This window comes from Sceloporus occidentalis, unplaced genomic scaffold (genome assembly GCF_023333645.1).
Source record: "Sceloporus occidentalis isolate IW3139 unplaced genomic scaffold, rSceOcc1.0.p SCAF_4, whole genome shotgun sequence".
Lineage (NCBI taxonomy): Eukaryota > Metazoa > Chordata > Lepidosauria > Squamata > Phrynosomatidae > Sceloporus > Sceloporus occidentalis.
Genome location: NW_028316984.1, coordinates 190,179,265 through 190,193,758, shown reverse-complemented (window position 1 = coordinate 190,193,758; position 14,494 = coordinate 190,179,265). Strand labels below are relative to the sequence as shown.

General features: G+C 43.1%; 1 pseudogene across 1 annotated transcript in view; it reads right to left on the bottom strand.

Moving 5' to 3' along the window:
- Nucleotides 1–328: 328 nt before the first annotated feature.
- LOC149315176 (uncharacterized) overlaps nucleotides 329–14,494 on the bottom strand; it is a 68,738-nt pseudogene continuing 54,572 nt past the window's right edge. The window contains exon 4 of the transcript XR_016281064.1: nucleotides 329–1,703. The product of XR_016281064.1 is annotated as an uncharacterized LOC149315176 (transcript). The remainder of the gene's footprint in view (nucleotides 1,704–14,494) is intronic.

The following is a 14,494-nucleotide window of genomic DNA, read 5'->3' as shown; positions in this document are numbered from 1 at the left end:
AATGCCCCATATGTAAAAAGGGCAAGAAAAATATTTCATTTTACGGGAGAAGAACCCAAATAGAACATGAACCTTTCTCTCCCAGCTTTAGGTCCTGAGGACAGAGGGGGAAACCAGGGTTTTACTCGGGAGTCAGCACATGTTTTGTGTGTCAATGCAGGGCTAGAAAGGAGAGAGAAATGCATTCTCAGCATCCTTCTTCGTGGCCACAACCAGATGAATTGTAGCAGCTCCTCATTGATACTAATACTGATTTTTCATTGATTCTTGATAAACAATGAAGAATACAGAATGCTCCAAATAATTGAAAGGTTTATTGAATGTTCCAGTAAGGGCAAGATACTTTAAAACCAAATACTTTGCAGAAGAAAAAGAATGTAAAAAAAATTGTACTAAAGCTTAACAAAACACAGTAAAGACATATGAAGGCTGCCTCACCAAAAATCATTTTCAACTCCTCACATTTCCACACTTTCTCTCTAGTGTGGATTTTATGATGCCTCAAAAGGTGTAAATTTTGAGAAGAAATTTCCTCCAGTACTTGCATTTCTAAGGCTTCTCTCCTGTATGAATCCTATGGTGTTTTGTAACACTGGCAACTGAAGTAAAAGAATTGCCACATTCCTGGCATTTGAATAGGAATTCTGCTGTGTGGCTTTCCTCATGGACCACAAGGTGTGACTTTTGAGCAAAGCTTTTCCCACACTGCTGGCATCTGTAAGGTTTCTCTCCTGTGTGGTCTCTCTGATGGACTAAAAGGGCTGACTCGCAAGCAAAGCCTTTCCCACACTGCTAGCATTTGAATGGTTTCTCCCCTGTGTGGCTTCTCTGATGGACCACAAGGACTGACTTTTGAGCAAAGCCTTTCCCAAACTGCTGGCATCTGTAAGGTTTCTCTCCTGTGTGGCCTCTCTGATGGAACACTAGATGTGCCTTTTGAGCAAAGCCTTTCCCACACTGCTGGCATCTGTAAGGTTTCTCTCCTGTGTGGCCTCTCTGATGGACTACAAGGGCTGACTTGCAAGCAAAGCCTTTCCCACATTGTTGGCATTTGAATGGTTTCTCTCCTGTGTGGACTCTTTGATGGACCACAAGGGATGACTTGCAAGCAAAGCCTTTCCCACACTGCTTGCATTTGAATGGTTTCTCTCCTGTGTGGCCTCTCTGATGGACCACAAGGGCTGAATTGCAAGCAAAGTCTTTCCCACACTGCTGGCATCTGTAAGGTTTCTCTCCTGTGTGCCCTCTCTGATGGACCACAAGGGCTGACTTTTGAGCAAAGCCTTTCCCACACTGCTGGCATCTGTAAGGTTTCTCCTCTGTGTGGGTTCTCTGATGGACTACAAGGCCTGACTTGCAAGCAAAGCCTTTCCCACACTGCTGGCATTTGAATGGTTTCTCTCCTGTGTGGCCTCTCTGATGGAACACAAGGCCTGACTTTTGAGCAAAGCCTTTCCCACACTGCTGGCATTTGTAAGGTTTCTCCTCTGTGTGGCCTCTCTGATGGACAGCAAGGCCTGGCTTGCAAGCAAAGTCTTTCCCACACTGCTGGCATCTGTAAGGTTTCTCTCCTGTGTGGCCTCTCAGATGAACAACAAGGTGTGACCTGCGAGCAAAGCTTTTCTCACACTGCTGGCATCTGTAAGGTTTCTCTCCTGTGTGGCCTCTCTGATGGAGCACAAGTTGTGATTTTCGAGCAAAGCCTTTCTCACACTGCAGGCATTTGAATGGTTTCTCCCCTGTGTGCCTTCTCTGATGGACCACAAGGGCAGAATTGCAAGCAAAGCCTTTCCTACACTGCTGGCACCTGTAAGGTTTCTCTCCAGTGTCGATTCTCAGGTGTGTCTCAAATTCTTCTAAAAAGAAAGAGAAAGGCAGATAAGACTGATTTTAGCATTAAGAGAAGAAGGGTCCCTGGAATCTACAACAGAGCTAAGCAATCTGAACTAGAACAAGAAACATAAGAGATGAAGGCATTTCTGTGTGCCCTTTCCCTCCTTTTCTTGATATCAGTCATAATCGCAAAATGAAACCCCTCAAAATGTCTGCAAATAAGGACTTGAGCTTGTTCGCACCAGTTTGCTTGAACCAGTTGTTAAACTTTTTCAGGTTCGCGGCTGCCTCACAATACTCAAGGCAGCTCTTCTGGCTCTGTTATGGACTTTCCCAGAGTTCCCTTCCTCTCCGAACAGAGCTAGACTATCTTCACTTTGCTCCTGCCCTGCACTCCTCACAGAATTTCACCTTCAGCATCTCTTCCCTGCCATTCTATTTTTCATATTCTGTCTTTCACAAAGACATAGAGAGAGAGAGTATGGGGCAAGAAAGAGACACTTTTAGTCTCATCTGGTAATATAGAAAGGACAATAAATATAGAAATTAATCCATAGCAAAGGCTGAGGAAGGGATATTTATAATCCTCAACTAAAGAGCTTTAGTGCCTCACTAGACTACAAATTACAAGATTCCCCAAGATGTTGTTATGACAATTAAATTAGAATCATTAGTGTTAGAATTGTGTTAAATTAGAATCTTAGTGTCCAAAGGAGGGCGACTAAAATGGTGAAGGGTCTGGAAACCATGTCCTATGAGGAACGACTTAGGGGGCTGGGGATGTTTAGCCTGGGGAAAAGAAGGTTAAGAGGTGATATGATAGCCCTGTTTAAATATTTGAAGGGATGTCATATTGAGGAGGGAGCAAGCTTATTTTTTGCTGCTCCAGAGACTAGAAAGCGGAACAATGGAAGCAAACTACAGGAAAAGAGATTCCACCTCAACATTAGGAGGAACTTCCTGACAGTAAGGGCTGTCCGACTGTGGAACAAACTCCCTCGTAGTGTAGTGGAATCTCTCTCCTTGGAGGTCTTCAAGCAGAGGCTGGATGGCCATCTGTCAGGGATGCTTTGATTCAGAGTTCCTGCATGGCAGGGAGTTGGACTGGATGGCCCTTGTGGTCTCTTCCAACTCTACGATTCTATGATTCTATGCTATGACAGTCCCTTATGAAAGGAAGGATTCTAAGACTGCATAGGAAGGGCCATGGATTCAAGTTCCTTACCCAAGGAGGACACATTCTGATAGTTGTCCATCATCACCACTTCATACAATTCTCTCTGCTTCGGGTCCAGCAGTTGCCATTCCTCTTTGATGAAGTACACCGCCACATCTTTAAAAGTAACCTGCAACACAAAGAAGCCCTCATCCAGAGAGGTCAAACCAAAGGGGAAGAAAGCACATGCTGCATCCCAAATATTATTTGATGATGATAATAATAATAATAATAATAATAATAATAATAATTTTATTTATATACCGCTTTTCCATAGATCAAAGCAGTTAACAAAATACATAAACAAAACAAAGGAGATATGTTAATGAATATACACTAATTAATCAGCCTTTACCTTAACTAAATACAATAAGTTAAAACAAACCACATTAACAATAAATAAAATTCTACACCTCCAAACTGTCACACATTTATCTACGTAGTACAATTCTAACATACCAAGATTTAACATTAAAACAATTGAAATAATCAAGGAGTCTACTAATAAAAATCCCATCATTTCTAAACACTCAGTAGCAAGTCCAGGGCTGAGAGGGGGAGGTGTTGGCTCAGCTCCAAGGTCTGGGATGCTGCCAAAGTCCAAGGCAGGAGCAAGGGAGCCCCTCAGAATACAGATAGAGTGTGGTATGTCTCAATATTTAATAATTACTGAGTATTTCTTTTACTGAACTCAGCGAATGTTGGAGAATAGTGCATGTGGAAAAACTGAAGTTAAAACCTGGATTTCTGATGAACTAGATTTCTCATGTGAAGGGAGGTTTTGTTTAGCATGTGGAAATTGTACCATGTGGGTATTCACAATCTACATTACCAACCAGTAGAAATCTAGGGCTCACCCAAATCGGCAGTGGTTTTGGAGCCCAATGTCTATGGTCAAATACTTTTAGCACATAAGTCAGAGAACCCCACAAAATTCTATTCCCATTCTTTACAATAAAAATATGAGAAGCACAAATGAAATCATTAGGAATTGCTTCCTTTCATGATTCCTCAAAACCAGCTTCCTGAGTCAGGTGCCTCCCACCTCCAAAATGGTGGACCTACCCTGCCTCATATCCCTGGGTTTAGTGCTAACATAGACATAGACAAGGTCTTCCCGACAGTCTCTGAGGGAGACACTGAGGGACCATCAATGGCAGGAAGCACCAGCCCTGGCCCTGATTCCCTGGGAGCAGAAGCAAGGACAAGATGGCCGGAAGCAAGGGTCAACTGAGTCAATGAAGGACGGAGGATGACCTCTGAAGGAAAAGAAATCCTTCTGCCCTTGGTATCAACCGTTGGGGATTCTATGCTGAGACCCCTCCCGATGGCTGGATTGCAAAGGAGGGAGTCAATATTCACCTTCTTCAACGTAATCCCGTGGTTTCCTCCAGAGCTTCGCCTTTATTCCTTCTTTTGGGGACCATCTTGGAGAGATGCACTCCTGCAGAAAGAACAAATGGAGGGGTTTTACATCTCCACATATTTATACAGTCTTTCATGGACCACCATAAAATAAATTCAAAGTTGCTGAGAGAATATCAAGCCTGAAGTTTCCATACAAGACAAAATAACCAAATTGAAGCTGTTCTACTTTGGACACATTGGGAGATGACAGAATTCCTTGGAAAAGATTATGACAGTCAGTAAAATGGAAGGGGGCAGAAAAAGACAAAGAATGCACAGGTGGATTGACTAATGAAAGCCGGGCTTCTTTTGCCCCAAAAGAGCCCTGCGTGTTCAGACAGAGACCCCTTCCCAAGAGCCATGGCTATCTCTTTTCAAGACTCCAGAGGGGCAGATGAGGCCTTGCAGCCACCGAAGCCCCATGCCTCTTGGGGGGAGAGAAGGGGGCTTCCTTGCTTTCACCCCCAACGCTCCCTCCCTATGGAAGATCCCTCAGACCCCCAGCATTGATTCCAAAAGTGGGCTCTTCTGCATCCTTCTTCTCCCCAGCTTCTCTGGGCACCCACCTTCCCTTCACCACCAAGAAAACCAGAAGGAACCGTTATTCACAACTGGCCAACAGTCAAACCCAAAGGCCTTCTAGAATTCTGTTCAAACACTCACCCACTCACTCCCAGCATTCCATACTTTCACCCCTCCCAACAGATGACTGATGTATGGCAATTACCATAAATGACATCCATGTTCATTTCCTTACCTTACCTTCTCTAATAAACACCTACATTTTAAACAAAGGTCCATAATGTCCCTTAGGCCCCTTTCCCAGCTCCTTTGCACGATACCTGATCATCTCTGGAGACTCTTCTTGGTCCCTTGGGGGGAAAGAAGGGAGTTGACTTCTTTTCCTTCTTGGAGGAATGGGGATGGGATCTGGAGGTCATTGGGAAAAGAGCCCCCTCGGAGCCCCTCAGAAGACAAAGTCAGGGGTCTTGGGGGTTATTGCTCTTCTCCATTGGGATTCAGAGGGAGCACTGCCATGTGAACAGGACTGGATGAAGACTGAAAGGGATGATGGGGATGACGCATCTTTTCCCATTTGGCCTCAGGCAGAAAGGGAAGGTGAGTCTGCCCTGTTTTTCCTCTGCATTCACCCCCCTTGGAGAGTGTGTCTCTGTCCTCCTCCCCCAACAGAGAAAATGGATGTAGTTTTTGGATGGGATGCAAGGCCCTCTGAGCATTCTCCAGCTGCAAGGTGCCATTGCAGGATTCCCTGTCTGAAGACTTCTCCATCCTTCTTCTATTTCTGCCATGCTGCTTCCCAGTGGAACAGAGAAAAAGCAGGGAAGCAACTCAGAGATTGAGGAATGATCTGGACTTGGAGGAGGAAGGAGATGGGGGTCCACACACCGAACAAATGCATCCTCCCTTCCCTTCCCCCTCCCAGCTGCATTACTTAAACTGAAGTTGCCTAAGATAGCCAGAAGAACTTCATCCAAAGGTATTAAAAAAACTGGAAGATGAAATCTCAGAACCAGTGTCAGTACTCTTGGAGAATTCCTGGAAAACTGGAAAGTCTCAGCAGACTGGAGGACGGCAAATATTTTCCCCTTCTTTTAAAAAAAGGGTGGAATGAGGACCCAAATATTGACTGCCCAATCAGCCTGGCTTCAATTCCAGGAAAGATTTTAGAGCAGATCATGAAAAAAGCAGTCTGTACTTTGAAAGAAATGTCATGATCACTAAAAGTCAATATGAGTTTGTTAAGAACAAGTCATGCCAAATAGAGTTTTAAAAAGAGTCAAATATGGGCTCGTCAATGCAACTGTTGGATGAATTTGTAATTGTTTGACCGATGAAACCCAAAGGGTCTCAGCAATGGCTCCTCTTCCTCCTGGAGAGAGGTGGAGAGCAGGGTGCCACAGGGTTCTCTCTTGGACCCAGGTCTATTCCACATCTTTATCAAGACCCTGGATATAGGAGTAGAGGGCATGCTTGGAAATTTGTGGATTACACCAAATTAGTAGGAGTAGCCCTCCAGAGGACAAGATCAATATTCAAAATGGTTTTAATGGATTAGAAAGCTGGGCCAAAACTAGCAAAAGAATTTCAACAAGTGAAAATGCAAAGTACTGTACTGAGGTGGAAAAAAAATGAAATTCACAGATATAGGATGGGGGACACCTGGCTGAAAAAAGTATATGCAAAAAGGATCTAGGTGTCCTAGCAGACCACAAGTTGAACATGAGTCAACAGTGTGATACGGGAGACAAAAAACCATTGCAATTGTAGGCTGAATGAATAGAAGTATAGTCTCTAGATCCAGGGAAGTAATAGTACCACTCTATTCTGGAATACTGGATCTGGTTCTGGGCACCCCAATAGAAAAAGGATGTTGAGAAGCTGAAGTGTGTCCAGAGGAGAGTGACCCAAATGGTGAAGGGTTTGGAAACAATGCCCTAGGAGGAGCGAATTGGAGAGATGGGCATGTTTAGCCTTGAGAAGTGAAGGTCAAGAGGTGGCATCATTGATATGTTTAAATATTTGAAGGGATGCCGTAATGAGCATGGAACAAGTTTGTTCGCTGCAGCTCCAGAGAATAGATAACGATGGCAATATCCAGAAAGGGGGAAGAAGCCAATTTGGTTCCTAATATCTATCCCTCTGAAAACATAGAAATGCCCATCAGGAAAAGGACCAGGGCAAAGGCAGCCCAGTGAGTGGCTGAGGAAATGGACAAAGCCAACCTGGTTCTTTTGGAGAAGAGGAAAGATGGCACAGCTGGGCCACACCTGCACCATTGAAACCTGCAGGTGAAGGGCGTGCTCCAGCCTCAATATGACATCCCTTCAAATATGACATCCCTTCAAATATTTAAACAAGGCTTTAATGTCACCTCTCAATCTTCTGTTCTCTGGCCTAAACAGCCCCGGCTCCCTAAGTCTCTCCTCATAGGCCTTGATGCTTTCAGACAATCTCAGAGCAGCTCAGGCCTAGCACAGCGTGGCACATCCAACTTCCAGAGCAGCCTCCTGAGAGTGGAGTGGCCAAGGCCCAGGAGAGGAATCCATGCCTTTTGGTCCACCGACGGCAGAAGGTCTCTTGGAGGCCTCTCCCTCTTCCAAGTCCCCCACAGACTTCTTGTCCAGTCCCTACTTGCTCTTTTCCAAAAGCGACCAAAGCCCTGATCATGTCTCTGTCGGCCTCCAAGTGGCTTCTTGTCTTATGAGGATCCCCTGAACTTCACAGGATTTCCTTAGGCAAGGAATCCTCTTAGGTGCTTTTGCTCTTGCCTTCCTCTGAAATCTTGCCTGCAGCTCCTGGGACTCCTTGGTGGTCTATCATCCAGGTCCCATCCAGGACTGATTCTGCTTAGCTTCCAAGACCAGACAATGAAGTTTATCGCATCACAGCCTGTAACATTCTCATTGAGTTCCGGAAACGTTATGAGAGGAAATGGTTTGGGAATGGGAATCATTGCATTTGAGACGTTATAATGAGATAATAACGTTACAGGAATGCATTTTACTGCACAGTACCTTCCTTTGAAAGGGTTTCTTGTCTGCGTACGCTCTCATATCATCCCACTGTCACGCATGCATATTTCATTTGGAGAGGCATGATACCATGATGTCATCACTCTATCCTCTTTTTGACCCGGAAAAGTTCTGGTGACCTCCTGGTGGGGTTTTAAAATGGCATCTAAGAAAATTTTTATCGATTTTATGTGCACACTTGTGGAGAAAGAACAGGAGCAAAAGAGAAGGAGTCACATTGCCCAGAGCCTTGTCCACACAGCGCAAAGGAGGGCTTCATTGACTAGAATATTATTTTTGCCAGGCAGTGGCAAGGTAAATGTATTGGGTTGCCTAGCCTGGTTAGCCACCTTGCCTCGCATCCCACGTTGGTGGGTGCGACCCTGTGAACAGTCAAATTGGTGGTGTGACAAGTCCTGCAGCAATGGGATAACAACATGTGGATATCTAATTTCTGCATGACAAAAGACACTTTTTGATCTAGGTATTGGGGGCACTGCGCTCCAGTGGTTCCATTCCTACCTCTCGGTCAGATTCCAGATGGTGATGCTGGGGGAGAACTACTCTTCCAAGAGAGAGCTGACATCTGGCGTCCCTCAGGGCGCCATTCTGTCCCCCATGCTTTTCAACATTTACATGAAGTCACTGGGAAAGATCATCCGGAGACATGGGGCTTGGTGTCATCAGTACGCTGATGACATCCAAATTTATTTCTCTATGTCCCTGACTATTGCAGTGACTAGAGATGGCATCTCTCCTCTGGATGCCTGTCTTGGATCGGTAATGGGCTGGATGAGAGAAAACAAACTCAGACTGAATCCAGAGAAAACGGAGGTACTCGTGATAGGTACCCCAAGTCCACGGATGGGGTTTTGTCACTCAGTCCTGGATGGGGTCCCACTTCCCCTAAAGGATGAGGTTCGCAGTTTGGGAGTACTCCTGGATCCGTCCTTACAATTGACATCACAAATAGATGTGACGGCCAAGAGTGCTTGGTATCAGTTTTGGTTGATATGCCAACTGCATCTCTACCTGGACTGAAAGGACCTTGAAGCAGTAGTACTTGCACTGGTAATCTCTCGGTTAGATTTCTGCAATGCGCTCTACTTGGGGCTACTCTTGTACCAAATTCAGAAGCTTTGATTGGTTCAAAATGCAGCAGCCAGATTGGTCACCGGAACATCTAGGTTTGACCATATAACACCAATACTGAAATCTCTTCACTGGTTGCCAATTAGCTTTCGGGTGCAATACAAGGTGTTGGTTATTACCTTTAGAGCTCTACATGGCTCGGGCCCAAGTTACTTGCAGGAGCGCTTCTCCCTACATAATCCGCCCTGCACTCTTAGAACATCTGCCACACCCCCCACGCCACCGGGGAAGGAGCTGGGAGAGCTGGTGGAGGATTATTTCTGCCGCTGCCCCCCCACACACACACCATCGGGGAAGAAGCTCCCCAGAACTGCAGAGGACTGTCTTGCCGCTGTGGCAGCGTTTTACCAGGGGGAAGGGGTCAGTGAGAGAGGCCCCTCGTGAAAAGCCGGCTCCCCGGCCTCCTGAGGGACGCTGCCACACCCCCCACGCCACCGGGGAAGGAGCTGGGAGAGCTGGTGGAGGACTACTTCTGCCACTGCCCCCCCCCACGCCATCGGGTGGAACTTTTTTTTCCCCCCTGCTATTTGTAAAGGGGTGTTTTCATGTATTCTTAATTGTTTTATAGCATATGATGTTTGTACAGGGGGGTTGTAATTTGTGATCTATGATGTTTTAACTGCTGTATTATTGCTGTAATTTGTGATCTATGATGTTTTAACTGTTGTATTATTGTTGTTCACCGCTATGATCCTTGGAATAGCGGTATATAAATAAACCATATTATTATTATTATTATTATTATTATTATCTGTTCAGTTCTTACTAGAATATTATAATACAAGGTTAATGACAACTTCACATAAGGCATTCACTGCCGCGGCCCCAAGATTATGGAATGACCTACCGGAAGAGATCCGTCTCATTACTACCTTAGAGGCCTTTAAGAAGGCACTCAAAACGGATCTCTTCCGATGGGTTTATCCACTGAATTCCATATAAAAAGGTTATGACGACTGCTCTTCCTTGACTCTGATTTTTGGCTAATGGACGAATTGTAATTTTTAGAGAACTAATAGGAATTCTTGATAAAATTCAGAGTTAGTATTTTATTGTTGCATTGATTGTAAATTGTACTAAGTGTCTTTTAAGGTTGTAATCCCTCCTCAATCCGTGGGAGAGGCAGGAGGTATAAATAAACTATATTATTATTATTATTATTATTATTATTATTAGCTCACATTTTGAATCCAGAGCTTCAGCGTAGTGATTCTCGATTCAGAAGTCACATCTTGGTGGAGCAGAGGGTAGCCCTGACCATTTGGAAGCTGTCAAGCCCACTGTTGTATAGGAAGGTGGCTTCCTGTTTCGAGGTTGGTGAGTCCACAGCTGCAGAAATTGCCATTGAAGTGTGCCTGGGAATGGAGAAGCTGTTACCAAAGATAACAGCTTGGAAACTACCATACGGTGGGTCTAATTTTCTTTATATTATTTCTAAGCCAAAGAATATCTTGGTTACATACAGTGTGTATGTGTATATACATATATATACCTACCACATAGGCATGAATGTTTATAAATAAATATATAACATTAATATTCTTACAACAATGTTTTATGGTAATTTTCACTATTAAATAAGAAGTACTTGTTGTAGTTACACAATATTTGTCAGTGTGAAAGAATTGTCCTTTTTAATTTATGAAAATTATAGTGGCTGCTATATCACCATAGAAAATGTTTTTTTTTTAAATTAATCAGAGTTTACAATATATCTTTTCAGATTATGGATGGTTTCCAAAAGCTTGGATTTCCGCACGGCACTCATATCACAATCAGTCCCCACCTAGGAAGGAGAGAAGAATATTATAATTGCAAGCAGGGGTTTTCTGTGGTATTGCAAGGCACAACAGATCTCACAAGGTGATTCATAGATGTCGAAATAGGCAATTCCGGGAGATCACGTGACAGTCACATTTTTACAAATTCAGCGATCTGTCAAGTAATGTATGAAGGCTGTTTTGTTCCGGGAAATCCAACACTGCCTGTGAATAATGTCGCCATTCCGCCCTTGATAATAGCGGATGGTGCATACCCCATCAGGAGATGGCTGATGACCTCATATCGAGGAAAATTGTGCCCCAGGTAACTTGCCTTCAACAATGCTCTTTCCAAGTCCAGATGTGTGGTAGAGAGAGCTTTTTCTAGATTGAAATCTAGGTGGGGTTGCCTTTCTGCTAGACTTACGGTGAAGGGGAAAAACTTTATTCCAGTAATATCTGCCTGTGTGATATTGCATAATATCTGCAAGACAAGGGGTGAAGTGCTGGATCCAGATGTTGAACCTCCATCTAGAATTGGTCTCCCCCCTTTGGCAGAGGACATAAGAGCACTCACAACTAATCACAAACAGCAGGGACAAGCTGTAAGGTCTGTGGTAACAAATATTATTTTGGGTCGCTAGAAACAAAGCAGTATGATTGATCTTTAATATGGTATATATTTTCAAATCTCAAATTTGTACTTCAACCATATTGCATCTGTTATGGTTTTTGGTAAGTGCATACAGTTGGAGAAGAGTTCTTGATCTGAGAGGGTTTGGACTGGGAACAAAATAGAGTTTGTGTGTTGGCCATGGTAATGGTATACTTTGGCTTTAGAGGAGAGTTCCTGTTTCTTAAAATGTTCTACTGTGAAACATGTTTATCCTTTTCTCAATGGTTTGTTTTCAGAATTGCAACAACCAGGAGGTACAGGTGATATAAACTTCAATAAAGGAACCATTTGAATTCCTCCGAGGCTTGGTTCTTGCCATCCCATGAACAGTGGAAACCTTGTTATACACTGGGGTTTTGTTCCAAGGTCCTCCATGTATAACAAAATCCTTGTATGCTCATTTACCATTAAATATAATTATATTTACAGTTAAATTTATTAAATGTATAGTTTCTTAGAAGATTTTCAGACCTTGGATGCTTGAAGCCATTTTAAAAAACTATATAGGAAGGGCCAAATGTATAACCCTTTGCTTTCTGACTGTACAGACCAACATTGCTGTGCACTGTTTCACAGTAGCAACACAGCATTATGCTATCTCTTTAGCTTGGTTTCAATTTCCTTTCTTTCAGTATGTAATGCAACCAAATTATGTCATCTAACTGTTATACCATTGCTCTGTTATTGGGGGGAAATGTGCAAGAAAAGTCTGTGCAGGAAATAAAAATTACTAACTTTAATCCTAAGCACAATGTGATTTTTCATAGAGTGCATTTAATACTACAAGCTTTGATTTGATAAGCATCCTGTTCTGTAACAGAAAACACATCTTATTCACACTGTGGTGGAAATCCCTTGCTGAAATAAAAAGCCATAGAAACATGGAGTCCCTTTGGTTAAAGAAAAATAGGTTTTTAAAATTGAGGCTTGGAGTTTAGAAAAAATTAGAGCAAAGGAGTAAAAAGAGCACCATGACCCGTAAGAAGCTGGCACCGACAAAATTAGACATAATATACACAATTTAAGATAAGGATACATTGCTGATGTTCAGAAGCAAGGTTAGGAGGAAAGCTACTAAATTCCTAAAGGAGGGAGTAAGGAGTGATGATGCAGTTTTAATGTATGCATGTATTTCTGTTCTGATTGTAAGAATTCTGTATGTTTAAATTGTAATTAACCAATCAGGTGTATTGAAGAAGCTTCTTTGTCTTCAATAATATAAAAAGAGCCATTTTGTCTTGTTCGGGATCTCAGCTTTTTGGAACTTGAATTCCACTGAGTTCAATGTTTTACTTTGTTGACAACTGGGAATTAACTTATGGATTTTAAATTTACTAGGTCCTCTTGCCAATTCTTTGCTCTGTCAGACCTAGATCTTTAAGTTTCCTGAAATTTCTGTTACAACACGATGTTGTGAGGCTTTGATTTAAATTGTTAACACCAGTATCAGATATGTCTATAGATTTTTTAGACATTTTTTTCCTGTTTGAAATGTAAGTTGTACCACACCATCATTATAGACAACACACCAGTCTTGTGACCAAATAATCATATTTTCCAGTTTAACAGTGACATGTCTGGTTAGTTATACAGCAGTGCATAATAAAACACTTATTGAACTTTCACTTGCGGTTTGTTGAAATTATTTCCCTATGCAGCCATACACTATTACATGTATAGTGGTGTATCTTGGTGTACCGCTAGGAGAGATCATCCAGAGACATGGGCTGCGGGGTTATCAGTACACTGATGACCCCCAAATATGCTTCTCTATGTCCCCAACTGTTACAGTGACTGAGGATAACATCTCCCCTCTGAATCCCTGCCTTGAGTCAGTACTGGGCTGGATGAGGGGAAAAAAAACCTCAGGCTGAATCCAGAGAAAACAGAGGTACTTGCCATAGGATCCTTAGGCCTGGGGAAGGAAATTAGTCAACCACTCCTAGATGGGGTCACACTTCCACCGAAGGATGACGTTTGCAGTTTGGGAGTACTTCTGGATCCGTCTCTACGTTTGTCATCTCAAGAAGATGTGACGGCCAGAAGTGCTTGGTATCAACTTTGGTTGATACGCCAACTGCTACCCTATTGCAACCGAAAGGACCTTGAAGCTGTAGTACATGCTCTGGTAATCTCTCGTCTTGATTTCTGCAATGCACTCTACATGGGGCTACCCTTGTATCAAGTTCGGAAGCTCCAATTAGTGCAAAATGCGGCAGCCAGGTTGGTCAACGGATCCTCGAGATTTGACCACATAACACCTATTCTGAAAGATCTACACTGGCTTCCAATTAGCTTCTGGGCACAATACAAGGTGTTGGTTATTACCTTTAAAGCCCTACATGGCTTCGGCCCAAGTTACTTACGGGAATGCATCTCCCAATACAATCCGCCCCACACTCTTAGAACAAATGGGAAGAAATTGTTAGAGATACCAGCATCCAAATATGTTTCTACTTCCCAAAAAGCATTTAGTATAGCTGCCCCCAGACTATGGAATGGACTCCCAGAGGAGATCCGCCTTGCTACCTCCCTGGAAACTTTCAGGAAGGCGGTTAAGACAGAGCTTTTTTGATGTGCATACCAACCTGACCTTCTATGAATTACAGACTGTTTCTGTATGGAACGAGAGCATCTGACCCCATCATTGTTGTTTTTGTTTTTAACTGTGGTTTTAACTTGTGTGGTAATAATATTGTAATGTTTTAATTGTATTTTTTAAACTCTGTCGTGATCCCGCCTCGATCCAATTGGGAGAGGCGGGAAGATATAAATAAACTCTATTATTCTTATTTTTAAAAAAATTAACGCAACTGTGAGAAAAAATAAATTCTTTGGCAGAACTACAGTCATCAGTGACTGATTCTTAACATTTGTATAGTCGACTCTGCTAAGGGTGTGACAGTACCATGGCCTT